Raw genomic sequence first — 16275 nt, forward strand, 5'->3', positions numbered from 1 at the left:
CAGGGTAACTAAATACAACATGTTCAGCTTGCTTGTTGGCTAACTACATAGGGTAAACTGCAAGTGTCAAATTTTTAAATGCAACATTAGTTTTAAATGTCTGCAGTTTAATGGTTTCACTTTTGACAGCACCATCTATTTTTGTTACAGCCTATCAGTTTTTTCATGAATCCCAATGGAATTCCCACCTTTGTTTTATTTATTTATTTATTATTATTTTTTTTAAATATGCCATTTGCGACTGATTTGTTCCCCTCAAAAGGGAGGGCTGATTCCACATAAATTCAGACAACTCAATCTCAGCCTCAGATGCTCCGCCTACACGTACACAGACTGTCGGATATATTTCGGGCACCAGGTTGGCCACAATCAAGATTTTATCGGTTGCATTCTCATTGGCTATCCGCATGTCCGTATGTCTGCATGTCCATGCATATGCACTCTTTTGCAACGGGTTCTATTGCCTTTCAGAGCAAGATAGACTGTTTAAAAAAGTTTGTAAAGTTCACACAAAGTTATTTAAGCACTCCATGTGAAGCATTTGAGTGAGATATTGTGCTAAATTACCAGCAGGCATACTTTTTTTAATTAATTAATTTTTTTTTTATTGCAAGTCTATTTTTGTAACAGTATATTTTGTGATTAGTTGCTTTGCATGTCAGTCAAATGGCCCCTTCCTGTCAAAGTAGGCATCTGCTGGTAATCAGACATTTGGCTTGCGAGGCTAGGCAATATTATATCGCCTGGAATTTGAAGACGGATATAATTTTACACTGCTAAAATGTAAAATTCCAGCATCAAACACTTACAATAAAATGTACACCAATATTAAAGCAGGAATTATGTGCATGACCTACACTGTATGTGTGTCCTAGCTCAGTGCAGGTCTTATGGGGGGGTGGGGTGCAAATTGTGGCAGAGGTCTTGGGGTCCCCTGGGGGAAATTCCTCTATGAGGTGATCTTTGTATTGATGTATTCTTCCACAATGTGCACAGTGTATTTTTAAGCACTAGGTATGAGCCTTCATAAGTGTATTAGTGTAAACTATTATTATACTATTCATCAGATGCGCCACATGAAGGTGTGTACGGTGGCGCTGGCCGGCTTTCAGCCCCGTTTGATTTCTCTGCAAGCCACAGCATATCACTCATGGCTTTGCCATTGTTGCAATAAACCAAACCCAGAATGAGACCACAAAAAGCCACAGTTAATGACTTGTGACTTGAAATTTATAGAGAGAGACAGTAAAGACTTCTAGATACACAGATAAATAGTATTTGTCTTTTACCTCAGTCAGTTACAACCTAATCTTTTTCACCTTGTGTATTTCTCGAAAACAGCCAGTTTGTGAAAAATTAGCTAGCTAATAATCTATGAATTTATCATGACTGGTAAAAGTTGTCTTACATTAAATTTATGTATTTTTTTAATGTATAAATTTAAGCAGGTAGGTTTGGTGGGTCCCATAAAAATGTAAAACCAAATGACGGTTCATTTTACTAGACAAGTGCAATTCTGAATATATGCTGATTGTTGCACAGAAATCCATGTAGGTTAGAATGAATGTTACCCATAACATGTTTTCAAATAGCTTAAAAAATGAAATTTTTTTTTGTCAATAGATTTTTTTTTGTTGTTTGGGTGGTTGCCTTCATTCAGTAGCCCCTGTGCAGGGAAGGACTACCGAGTGTGTTAACTTAACCTGCCAGGTATGTGGCACCTGGCCAGGTGTGCCAATCAGACAGGTGAGCCAATTGTTCAGTGAAGCGCTGCTTTTATTAGCTTTGGCAGAACCCCACACACACACACACACACACACACACACACACACACACACACACACACACACACACACACACACACACACACACGCACGTACACATTAACATACTGCAGAGTTGTTTAAATTTCTACGTTACACTTTACAGAAGAAAAAAAACATTCATAAATTTAAATGGAAGTCAATGTAATTAGATTTTCAAAGGAATTTTGGATCATTCATGGTCCATTTTTATATCTATCATAACATTTTAATGAAAATGGCAGCGTTCCTTTTCTAATTTTGTAAATAAAACTTAAAAAATGTTTTGTTTTTTTTTCCCCCAGACAGTGATGCTGATCAGAATCTCTTACCATTTGAACAAAAAAAAGCACAAAATAGATAGAAAGTAACTGCAATTACTCATCAATTGACATTTTGTTAAAGCGCTTTTAACGGCAGTCAACTGTCGGAAGACAAATGTCCACAATGCAGAAATAAATCTCTGAAACAAACGAGCGCACGTCACCAACGAGTCACTTTTCACGTGCTGTAGGTTGACTGAACCCGATTACCTGCACGTTATTAACGTTTCACTTCCACTCTTCAGATGACGAAAATAAAAAGGAACTGGCTTGAGCAACTTCACCAATCCATCACTGCTGTCAAGCCGAGGAGCTCGCAGGGGGTGGACTCGGCTCTCAACAGCCTGGCATAAATCACAGCCGCAGCTACAGGCGCTGCCACTCACTCGGCCCGTGTTTTATAACAGAAATACCAGAATGTGTAAGGTGGGATTCATGACTCTGGTGGCTCAGAGACTTACACCATTTTCCATCTACACGTGTACCTGACCAGTCAAAATGCATGATGTCCAAAGTTGGCTTCTTCAGTTTTGCGGAAATATAAGGCTAATGTAGCTAAGAAGCAATGGAAACTTATACTCCACCAATTAGGATCGTGTAAACTGCATAAAGCATCAACATTGGCATCAAGTTGTTAAATAAGTTCAAACAGACTTTATGTGGTTTCTGGCACTGTATGACACTGTTATCTGTAAACATAGACAACAGTTTCCATTACTTCACCTGGTCTTATTAGCCTCGTAGCTCCATTGCAAAAAGAAGCTTTAGACACTAAACATTTCTATAAATGGATAAAAGCATGTGACGCAGCTAAAACAGTAATAGCCACCATCTTGAAGTCTGAATTTCAGTCCTACTTTTTGAAGTCTGAGGCTTTGTCTGGTGAATTAGCATGTGGTCTGCACAGTGGCAATTGCTGCATAAGAGCTTCCATTACTTGTTAGCTAAATAAGCCTCAAGGCCAGTCCAAAACGCTGCGTGAGGAGGAACACTGTTTTGATTTGAATTTGATTTGTAACCAAATGACTCTTTAGAGCCTACATACAATCGTGTGCAAAAGTTTGGGCACCCCGACGAATATACATTTTGCTGACGTGAACATAAGCACACATTTTCTGCAAAGCACACACTGTTGCACAGTTTAATGCACAATTACTGCTTATTTACTGAATGCAACATCTGGAAAAGCTAGAAAGAGAGTCACCTGTGCAAAGGTGATGGCACATTTTATATGTTTTATTTTTGGCCCCCAAATATGGTAAATACAGTAAATAATAAATTGTGCACAGAAAAAAAAGTTGGTGCTCTAAATAATTAAAATATATTTAAATAATCACTGAAAATATTGATTCCAAACCTTTTTTAAGGCAGTGTACATTTTAGAGAAGACTCTCATTTAACCTACTGAAAGAAATGAGTGCTTAACGAGACACATCCTACAGTTACACGTCCCGACCTAAATTGAAAAGCGCTTAGATTGTGATTAATGAAGAGTGCAGAGGTTGGGAATGAATTCCTGTCACTCTTCGGCTGAATCCATCCGCAAGTGAGAAACGATTAGCTATCAAAGCTACCGGGGACAAAAGCAGAAGAGAGACGGAGACTGACGAAAGTGATATTGATTTCACTGCTGAGTAACAGCGAACCACATTGCCCCCCTGAGTACGAGACCACAGCGAGAGATGTTTTATTTGGCACATGCACAACAGAAGAGATCTAAAAGCAGCTCCGGCGCTACACTCATTCCGCATCCTACGCATTCCTCCCAACCTCTATGCACACACACACACACACACACTTGCGTGTGTGTGGCGGAGTCGAAGCGTGTCGGCTTACGTTTATGAAAGGTGTCGCAGCCGGAGAACAATGAGTCCTTCCTGTCTGATGGCATGCCTGCATGTAGGTGCTGCTCAGACAATGAAATGACAGAAGCCAGAGGAATATCACTGGGTGCTATTTACATAATCACCTGCCGCTTTGGAGAAGCGTATGTATGTGCTGTAATCTGATCTGTTCAAGTCAGACCTGAATGTGGTGCTCTGATGTGCTTCTGTTCTATCCTTCCCCCAACGTACCACACACTGAACACAACTCCCTTTAATACAGTTACTTAGAACTTACTGTCCTAGATTAACAAAAAACTCCAGTGCAGTAGCTTTATGGGAGAAGACAACACAACATTAAACAAAAGTTTGAAAGGTTTCCTTGAGCAGTCGGTACAGTGTAGAGGTTAACACAGCCCTCCACACGGCAGAGTCGGGTTCGATTCCCTGCCCAGGCAAGCACACCATGCTACACCAACAGTCCTTGGGCAAAACTCCAAACCCTACATTCATCTACCTCTGAAACATGACTCACACTGCAAGTCACTCTTATCCAGAGTATGTTTGGTCCACTCATCAGGATGTGTTTGTGCAATAGGTGGTGTTTTGATTTCAAATGGTATAAAACATGCAAATTTATCTTGGAGGGCCAAGATGTTTGTAGTGAGCCAAGAGCCAAAAAGACAACAGCCAGCTAGCAGTGCCGGTATACACCGAACAGGCATAACATTATGACCACTTCCTTGTTTCTGCGCTCATTGTCCATTTTATCAGCTCCACTTACTATATAGGTACACTTTGTTAGCCCCCTTCTACCCTGTTCTTCAGTGGTCAGGACCCCCACGGACCCTCACAGAGCAGGTACTATTTGGGTGGTGGATCATTCTCACCACTGCAGTAACACTGACGTGGTGGTGGTGTGTTAGTGTGTGTTGCGCTGGTATGAGTGGATCAGACACAGCAGTTCTGCTGGAGTTTTAAACACTGTGTCCACTCACCGTCCACTCTATTAGACACTCCTACCTTGTCAGTCCACCTTGTAGATGTAAAGTCAGAGACGATAGCTCATCTGCTGCTGCACAGTTTGTGTTGGTCATCCTCTAGTCCTTCATCAGTGGTCACAGGACGCTGTTGGCTGGATATTTTTGGTTGGTGGACTATTCTCAGTCCAGCAGTCACACTGAGGTGTTTAAAAATTCCAGCAGAACTGCTGTGTCTGATCCACTCAGACCAGCGCAACACACACTAACACACCACCACCATGTCAGTGTTACTGCAGTGCTGAGAATGATCCACCACCCAAATAGTACCTGCTCTGTGAGGGTCCAAGGGGGTCCTGACCACTGAAGAACAGGGTAAAAGGGGGCTAACAAAGTATGCAGAGAAACAGATGGACTACAGTCTGTAACTGTAGAACTACAAAGTGCACCTATATAGTAAGTGGAGCTGATAAAATGGACAACGAGCGCAGAAACAAGGAAGTCCCAATGGTTTCCTTACACTACTTTGCTTTTAAACTCAATATAAAGATATTCATCGCATCAGTGGCCTCTAATCTACTCCTCCCTGTGTACCAAAACCAAAACCTGTTATGCTCTATTAGCTTCTAACTGCTAGCTTCATGTTACATCATCTGCGACAGGGACAAGGGAAAGTGTTTTACTCCATTTCACTTCACTCTCTCTCCTTTTGAAAGAACTCAAATATGCAATTATGCTGAGCGGCAACCAATCGGATGATCTGAATTTTATGAAAACACTCAAAAGCAAACCAAGAGTGAGACTGATAAATTAGACATACAAATGAATATATTCAAAGTGTCAGATATGTTAGATGCTTTCTCCAAGTTTAAACACAGTATTAAGTCAATTGGGGCTCTAATAAATCCCACAGTTCTGTACACTCTCTTAGCACCTCAAACATCTTTTGTTTTAGCAATGCGCCGCCAAAGCTTCCAACAGTTGGCGAGGGAGGCGATTCGGCTGATAACACACAGCACATGGCTACTAAAAATCTGTGGGCGGTCACACACCCTCAGCGTCCATTCTTCCCCATCCCTGACCTGTGATGTGGTTAATAACAAGAAAACCAACACATCGCACCACTTTAACTATAAATACGAACATGCATCATCTAGAAGATGAAGAATAATTAAATCTCAATTTGTCAAGCATGTCGTTGGTTTCCATGCCACTCCAAAAGTGTTTTGTTGCGTTTCGCGACAACACTTGCTTATTTTCGGTACCGCAGTCTGTTTCGTGCGTGCACTGACTGAGAAATCCGAAAGAAATCAGAGTAAGAGTTCACATGCACTGAGAAATCTGATTACCGGCTAATATCCAGACGTCTTTAGCGGATTTCTAAATTGGATTTCTAGATGTTACTCCGATCAAAGAAATTGGAGTGTGCTGTTTACATGACCATTTTATAATCAGATAACTGCAGAAATCTGATTATGATCAGATTGAGTGCATGTAAACACACTCAGTATGTACAAAAGAACGCATTTGTGGGTGGAGCATGGTTAGATCAATTAATACCACCATTGACAGCACTAGTGCCACATTTCCCTACTGTTAATTCAACACGTGCTGCTGAACACTGCACTTATTTATAAATGTCCTTATGTGAAGGGCTTATACGTTTGTAAGACAGTATGTGTGCATGAAAGAATAGAATCCATGACATCTGTGATTACCCAGCAGTGTACTAGTGTACCTACTCTACTCTAGTACTGCATTTATTCCGAATGGGTTTTAGTACCTTTGAGAAGGCCTGATCAAAAACATACCTACACAAAACTGGAATGTAATAAATAGACTATATTTTCAGAACATATTGACAACACATTGTGGGAGCTGCCTCATAACCAAAGACAAGTTCCTTGTGTGCACAGATGTACTTGGCCAATACTGCCTGATTCAGAACCAGTAATCTACTAGCAGACCGGTTTTCCCTGCTCTGCTTATTCCCTTTTCCTGTGGTGGCCCACCTAAAACGGTCAGATCCCTGTCCAAACACATTCTCCCACTAATGTTTCCTGGCCCAACAAATTAACGCCTGTGTGAGTGTTTCACTCAGACTATCGCCCCAGGCAGGAATGAAATATCCCTTTGATTACGACGTACGCCTCTGTTTGACCAGCGAGTCTCCCGAGCCATTCCCAGGACCACCGTGGTGTTATCGGCCAAGTTCAAGTTCCGTGTTTATTGTATTCTGCACTCCAAGGCATCATATGCAATGAAGTATAAATGCAATGAAGTACATGTACCCTGGTTCTTTTATTTATACAAAGAAATAGAATAAAATGAAAGTGCATGAATACATCAACACAGTAAAGTTGTGAAATAATCTCTGAAAGACTATTTCACAACTTTCAGACCCCCCCAACACCAACAGCTCCCATCCTTCACACCACCAACACCCAACAACCCCAATAACACCCCAAATCAACATAAACCCCCCATACCAACAGCTCCAACACCAACCCCAGCAAAATCCAACAGCCCAAAGACCAACACCTCCAACCCCCAACAACCCAAACCAACACCACTAACCCAGAACCAACCCCAACCCCCCCAACACAAACTTCCCACACCTCCAACCCTTAACAACCCAAACCAACACCACCCCCAGTAACCTCACAAACCAACACCACTAACCCCCACCCCCAACAACCCCCCACACCACCCAACACCAACTCCCAACAATGCCTCCAACTTCCCACACTACCACCACCCAAAACCAACTCTACACCACTCACAACCCTCCCACACCACCACCTTCAGCCCCCAACAACCCCAAACCAACACCAACAACACCAACCCCAGCAAAACCCAACACCAACACCTCCAACCCACAACAACCCAAACCAACACCACTAACCTCCAACACCAACCCCAATAACCTCACAAACCAACACCAACTCCCTACACCACTCACAACGACCCTCCCATGCCACCAACAATAAACATTTTTATATCAAATAATAAGCTCAAGTAATAAATTCAAATTTAAACACAACCCTCCCTTTCTGAGATTAAAATAAAAGGTCCTGAAGAGTTCACACATCACTTTCTGCTGAACTTTATCAAAGCCAAAAAAATTCACACAAGACTTTTGTTTCTGCTTCCAGAGAAAATGCAAAGGTGATTTTAAGGTAGTTGCTTGTCACTGTCATGCTGAGTGCATTATGCACACAAACCCTCCAATGCAGACGATGGGTGTACTGTTACACACACACACGCACACACACACAGGTCCTCACTTCTTCAAAAACCTGCTCTTTTCCAGCTCAGTTAACCTGCTATTAACAACTCACTCAGCCCGTGATGAGCTCCATGTGCCGTGGTCGAGAGTGGATCGGATAGGTTTTACTCCAGACAACCACTCCAGTCGTACTGTACGCCAGAAAAAGGTCGGGGGGCACCGGAGGAAAACAAATAACTCGTCCCCTCTTCCAGAACGTGTTTGTTTCTGTTGCTCACATTGGAATCGCATGAACAAACACAGAGCGCAGGAAGGCCTCGCCAGGCAGCTATAAGGCATTTGGTCTTTATTTATTTGCTCTTGTTGGGTTATTGCATTACCACACGACTTTACCTTTGGGAAGACATTAGCCTGAAATATGCCTGATCTAAAATATACTCGTACAAATGAGAATGTATTGAAAATACACTCTACTTGCATTGACAGCATCCAGCAATACATTGAAATAATCATCAGTCTCAATGGTAGTTCCCAGTGGGGAGCTGATCCACCTGGCATCATTACAACACTTGCATGGTTACAGACATTACTTGCACACGTCACAGATGAAACTGATTTAGAAATACTGCTTAAAGTGTTTTTGCTCACCAAAGTCCTACTAAAGATAGTTACATAGACAGATAACAACAGTTAGCGAAACAGAGCACTTGATTATTCGATTGTTTTATATACACTGATATTACATACAGCTGCAGCCAGTCTTACTGTATCAAACAAGATACTCAACATTACAATGCTATACATTAGCTAAATAGCTATCTAGCATGCTGGACTTCTACCATCAATATAAAAAGTTCTTAAATAAAATTAGTAATAAATTTCTGCTACTGTAATAAGGTACAGAAAACAGAGGAATATTGACTCAAATCTAACGGACAAATTATTAAGCTGCCCCAACTTAACATATACATTACATACAGGCTCACTTACATACCCATACTTTTATATTTACACATATTAGCAACTACCTGGAATATAGCCACAGCATATAGCTATAGCTTAGCAACACCTTAGCAACTACCAGGAACACCACAGCAAGGGGCTAACACCTCTGCAACCACATAGGATAACCATAGCAATGCCTCGCCAACACCTTAGCAATCACCTGGGATACCATAGCAACAGCCCAGCAACACTAACAACCACCTGGCCAACTTAGTTAGCTTGCAAACCTTCCTTTTTAGTTTTATGGTGTTGATGCATTCAGTGGTGAACGAGGCTAAATTGTGCCCTAAATATATACACAGGTCTATAAACCAATGCATTTACATTTGTAAACATTGCATTTACTGTAAGTGCAGACACTCCATAGCGATATACAAATGTTAGGTGAGTGTCAGATGAGGAACCGTGCCCAAGTACTTTTATTGTTAACAGTGGTGTTCAAGGAATGGGATAACAAACACCTGTGTCCCAAGTGTGGAATGGTGTGTTATCAACTGTTGTTAAACATATTAAAGGTTTCACCCACATAAACCCTGATATTTTTTGAAAAATGTCAACTTTTATCAACTTTTGAAAAAAATCTTCAAATCACAATATCTTTTTAAAATGTGTTTGAGTCATTCATGCAATCTTGCATGTATAAACACATCTGAGCATGGCAGATCAGAAGAGGGTGACAATATGGCCTATTATTTGATGTCAAACACCTCAAGAACAACTTTATGAGCATTTGATGTACAATGCCATGCCATTCAACCCCCCAATCCCCCCGCTAACACTTTCTATGAATGTCACCTTTGTAAGCATCTATAAACACATTCATAACGTGTTATAATGCATTCATAAGGCATTATAAACATAGCTATAAATATTTATAAAAATGCATTACATGTTATAGCCATGTTTATTATACATTATGAATTGTTAACATAGTACATTATAAGTAATGATCATAACAAATAAGAGCTCATAAGTCGTATTTGTCCGCTCTAAGTAAAGTGAAGCGCACTGTACTAAAGCCTCCTCCAGGCTTCACGTTGAAATATTTACTGAAGAATTTACTGAAACACTAAAACATCACAATAAAGCTCATTACAGGCTTCAAATGTCAGAGTTTAAACTAGTGCTGCCATCAGTGTTTTACCCAATGTGGGAAAGTCAATGTACACCACCGTTAGCTTGGTATTTGTCTTTACTTTACGCTCTCCAAGCTGGCTTCTTCGGCACTGACATTATAACATGTTAACACTATTTATAATGCAATATCTTAACAATTCATAATGTATAATAAGCATGGCTATGAAGTGTAATTCAGTGTAATTCTTTTTTATAAATATTTATAACCACATTTATAATGCCTTATGAATACATTATAACATGTGTTTATAGATGCTTACAAATGTGACATTCATAGAAAGTGTTACCACACCACCAACATACTGCACTATACTCCAGTTTCATATAGAAAAGACTAAGCATTGTGAAAGTAACCATATCTGGTCCAGGCCTAATACTCGCTGTCAGAAAAAAAAGGCCACTGTACAGGAACACTGTTAGAAATAAAGGATCTGTCCAGGTGCATTTTTCATTCATCAAGTTACAAACAATGTAAATGTACCCTAAAAAGATACAACAGTGGCTTTAAGGTCCAATTGTGTACCTTACTGCAATGAAATGTGGTGCGAATATGTTCCCTAACTAAAAGGTACTCAAGACAACCTCAAGGGTACCATCCCAGTGGCCGTTTAGTTCCTGAGAGTCTGGGTAATACACAGACTTCAATGCAGAAGTATGGATTCGATACGTTTTTGCAATCAAGCTTCACCCTTTTAGCTCACAGCATTAATGCTGCCGAGACCCAAAATGCGTTTTTGCCATTCTGAAACAGCTTTAGATAAGCCCTCCTAACGCCGGCCCCACCTTGTAGGCTTACGGCTGACAGCCGGTTCCAGGTCGTTGGTGTTCTGAGAAGAGCTGACAGTGAAGATGCTTGGTTTGGAACACACACATACACACATCTACCTCAACTTCAAAAACAGAGAAAGAAAACAGAAGAGGCGGCATTATCCGAAAAACAAGACAAACAAGATGTGTCTGGAGGATCAACTTAAAGACTAGGAGGAGTGGCTGAATGTCAGGTTAAGAGAGTGCACAGCCACAGTGCCTACCTACCTACCTACCTGCCTGCCAAACACACACACAAACTTTCTTATTCCTCTCACATGCATACACACTCCTATCCTCTCCCTCAACATTGACATAATCATGCCATAAACATGTCACAGCAGATGTGATATACTGTCAGTAGTTGTCATGGCAGAATTTGTTCAGTAATATAACAATAATATAGTATATAACAGCATCACCATTAATTTTCCTAAGTCATAATGTTTGAGGTCATGATGGCCGACTAGAGAAGGCATGGTGAAAATTAGCATGTGACTTAAGCTATAAGGTCATCAAACAGAGTCCACCAACCAAAAATATCCAACCATTAGCATCCTGTGGGCAGTGACCAGGCACCACTGATGAAGGACTAGAGGATGACCAACACAAACTGTGCAGCCGCAGTTGATCTATCGTCTCTGACTTTACATCTACAAGGTGGACTGACAAGGTAGGAGTGTCTAATAGAGTGGACAGTGTTTAAAAACTCCAGCAACACTGCTGTGTCTGATCCACTCAGACCAGTACAACACACATCAACATGTCCATGTCACTGCAATGCTTAGAATGATCCACCACCCAAATGATACCTGCTCTGTGGTGGTTCTGTAGGGGTCCTGATCACTGAAGAACAGGGTAAAAGGGGGCTAACAAAGTATGCAGAGAAACAGATGGACTACAGTCTGTAACTGTAGAACTACAAAGTGCACCTATATGGTAAGAGGAGCTGATATAGATAGGTGTAGATACAAGATGGGTGGCTATAGTGTGTCCACTCTCTAAAACAGACTGACTGCAGAAAAGGTGGCTATATTTGTGGCGCTCATCATTGCTAACAACACTGCTTCAAGACTGTGTTTACATGCACACTAATAATATGATCAATAGTGGATTTTGCAGTATTCAAGTGGACACATTGATTCTTAAATAGGATTAAGAGTTATCAGATTTCTAGAAATCCAGTAAAGAGAGCTGGATTTTAGCTCAGTAACTGGCTTCTTCACACATACCCTTACTCTGATTTCTTTCATTTTCCCCCTCAGTCTGCAGATATGCGAAAACAGAGCAACATCCTGGAAACAGCAGTGTTTAACATGCACCTACAAGGTGTCAGCAAAACACCTTTGTTGGTCACAGCATCGCTACTACATGCTTGACAAAATGCAGAATTTAAAACATTATGAATCATCTAGAAAATGAAGATTATTTTATGGTAGTGAAAAAAAAAACAGCTGTGACAAAGTTTGTTACGTTTACCTCATGCCTTCTTCCCGACTCACATAGACAGAGTTTCCCCATTATCTGAGTACTCAAGTGCATGTAAACATGTTGAACAAATTACTGACAAAATCTGGTTTTCTGCAGTTATTGGATTATTATTAAGTGCATGTTAACACACTCACTGATGCTGAAACAAACTGCATGTCTTTAAGGAAAAACTATTGGGAAAAACTACTCCTCATACAGCTGAATAATAATATAATTTTCCAGTGATATCACCCCATTTATTATTTTGGACTATCAACAGTTTTATTTGAAAAGAGTGAAATACTGTTTGCAAAGTGAAAACAGTTTAAAGGCCTATTCACACAGAGTCCAGATGGACAAATAAAAAGAAGTCAAGTGCTAAAGCCATGTGCCTTTACTATAAAAAATACTATATTAAAAATTATGGCAGATCATAGCTGAAAGACTGGGGAATGGTGGGGAGTACTTTAGTACAACATAGTGACAGGTTCTCTTTAGCTAGGTGTACCTTAGGCTCTTCACCTTTTAGTTGCAGTGCTTAAAAGAATAATGATAAATCAATCATCGTCATGACTTGAAATCATTTCTTCCATTTCTGCCTTCATTAAATAAATAATAAAAGAAAAAAAAACGAAAAATGTGTAGGATTTGATGTGAAGGTTTCCACTGCGTTTTCAGATACAATTCAGTCACAAATTTTATGCACCCAACTCACACCACATATTCAAATATCATTTGTTGACAATCCAGTAAATAAGATGCTGCAACATTAATTAATAAGTCATTCAAAAACATCCAGCATGAAATGTCAGATTCACTGGGGAACATAGACTGCATTTACACTCCTACAGTACGGATCATTTCATTCCCCAATATTAAAATAATGAAAATAAAAATATTCCTCGCTAATCAAAATGAGTTAGTGAAATATTGATATTCTGACATGAAAGTGCTTTAAAGAGACTTTTCACACAGCAGCAATATAAATGAGTTATACTGAACAAACTTCTAAGAAAACAAAATTATCCAAGTTAGCTAGCTCTGCTAACTCATTCCCTTTATCTTTTTAAACCATTTTCCCTTTATCTTTTTAAAAATTGTCGCACCCGTTTTTCATGATCAGGCCCAGCCACAGCTGTATTCACACTCACTGGGTAACTGGTGTCAATGGTTTTGTAAATGCTTTAGACTTCAGCACATCTGGCTCCAAGTTTCTACACTTGGGCTACTTGTGGTTTCAGTTCGTTTAAGTTATCCTAACAGAAGCCATGCATTGTTTGGGGTGATGCTAAGGGCATGAAGCCCGTTTCTGACCACTATCTCTCTTGACCATCAGCCACCCGACTCAGGTCTGGGTGCCCTTAGCTAAGCTGAGACTGTATTTACTGAACGACAGTGCCGGTGATTGTCAGATGCAGAACCAGAGTAAAAACAAAGGCAAGCGAGTTTATCACAACACAAATCTGAGCCTGCAACCGTTAAATACAACCTAAATATGTTAGGAATTACACACAGCAAGGCTGCTGGGGAAAAACTGTCAAAACAGCCAGTATGAAATGTCAGATTCACACATCACACATACAGGCCTGTGATGTACGCTTACGTCATACAGACCTAGAGACCGACATACCTACTACAGGTTGCATCATTTTATTCCCCACACTAAAATAACTGAGAATAGAAGATTGTAGAGTGAAATCTAAAACCATTTTGCTAAACTATGAATTTAGACTCAAATTCCTGATTGCCCATGTTTCTAAAAAGTAAAATATTGATACTGTACTATAAGGCCCAATCCCATTTCACCCCTCGCCCCTACCACTTGGCCCTTAGCCCTCTGTTTTGTGTGTTCACGGCTAGGGTTAGGGTGTCCCAATTTTTGTTAAGATAGAGGGGTAGGATGAAGGTGTTAGAGCTACATGGCCCTCCAAACGGAGGTTTTTCAGAGACTCCAAATAGAGTGTTATCAGAAGAAAAGAAAAACCGGCAAGATGGCTGCTCAAGAGACCAAAGAAACACAAAAATGTGAGAATTTTCTCTGTTAAAAATTACGATAACCATTATATTATCTTTAGTTTAATGTTGTTTCAATGTATTATGGTTGTTTTCTTCACAACAAGCATTAAAAAATAAAAAATGTAAAGATAAATTGCTAATAGCATGCTAATATTTCGGTAGTTAGCTAGCTAACTTTCCCATTCCACCTTAAATAGACCAGCAGTTCTGACACCTGAAGCGCCAGAATGTAACTGCTGCACCATTTAAGGTAGAACAGGTCAATTTAAACAAGAAGCTGGTGAATATCTGACTTCAGCTTCATATCACTGAAGAATTATGGGTGGGTGATAATAAATAATTGCCCCCCTCTTTGAAAGCATATGATGCACTAAATGTAACTAAAGCCCAGCAGTGAGGAGCTGAACTTTACCCTCCTCTGCTGTCACTGCAGATGGACCGGGTCACCTACAGAGATGGACCGGGTCACCTCCCATTTCGTAGGGCAAGATTTCAACCACTACCCCTTGTAACTCAGTTCCAAGGGGTTAGGGTGACACACAAAAACAATGGGTAGGGGTAAAAAGAAATGGGATTGGGCCTAAGAGTACTCAGGGAAGAGGCTTAAAGGGTTTTAATACACTGAAGAGTACACTTGTGGCTTATAGTGACCAAAACAAAGTTAGATATCTTAGCAAGCTTTGCTAACCTTTCTATAATAGATGGTAGCTATTTTGCACCATGTTTTCAATGTTACTGTTAATCCACCTCAAATAAGTATCTGCATATGGCAATACCACTGAAATATGTATACCCTTTTCTAATTCTACCTTTGAATCTTGAAACAGGATCTTAAAATTGCTAAACATGCTAACGTTCCTAATGCTAAATGGAAGACAGCACCCAATTAGCATGTAGTAATTTGTGTAATGCTAATGACTAGAGATGCGACAATACAATGTGTCGAACTGTATCTCAGCACATCATATCATATTGTATCATGACTAGCACGTTAGCTTACTGCTAGTATGTTAGCATGGAGCACAGCTTTTCTTTCAAACACACTACATTTATAATGATTAAGCTCTAATTAACAAAATTCATTGTTAGCAAAATCAGCCATTTTAGCAAACTAGTGATGTAAAGTATACCAGGTTATACCAGGTTCAAAGCCTTTATAACATTAATAACAATTATTCTTATGACTTACCTGTGATGAAGATGGTCCAGGTTGTGTTGTCCACAGTAATGAGGTCTTTCCTACAGGCGAGCTGTGTGTGGTATGCCAACCCTTTACTTTCATGAGGATCTCCCATTTGATTAGCATGCAGTCTAACCATAAATCCACAGCTGCATTCATGATATCTTTCACCCAAGACTCTGAGGGTAAAAAAGGAGGCAAGACATGTCATTATGGAGCTTAACCACAACGGCTCTACAGAGTAGCTGCAATTACAAACCAACTCATGATGAATGTGGCAGCTCTGGTGAGCTCCTAGTGATAATCACACACATAGGCCTACATAAAAACTGAGGCCATACATCCATAAAATGGTAGTTGTTTATGTAACCAGGGGTACAAAAAAAAGAAGTGAGAAAACGGGTACAAATATGATTTGTTTGTTTAACATTAGATAAACAGGCAGTAGAGCATTCATGGAGGACTTCATAAAACCTGACGTAATCATGCACACAAAGCAATTT

Source organism: Colossoma macropomum, unplaced genomic scaffold (genome assembly GCF_904425465.1).
Source record: "Colossoma macropomum unplaced genomic scaffold, Colossoma_macropomum, whole genome shotgun sequence".
NCBI classification, from domain to species: Eukaryota; Metazoa; Chordata; class Actinopteri; order Characiformes; family Serrasalmidae; genus Colossoma; species Colossoma macropomum.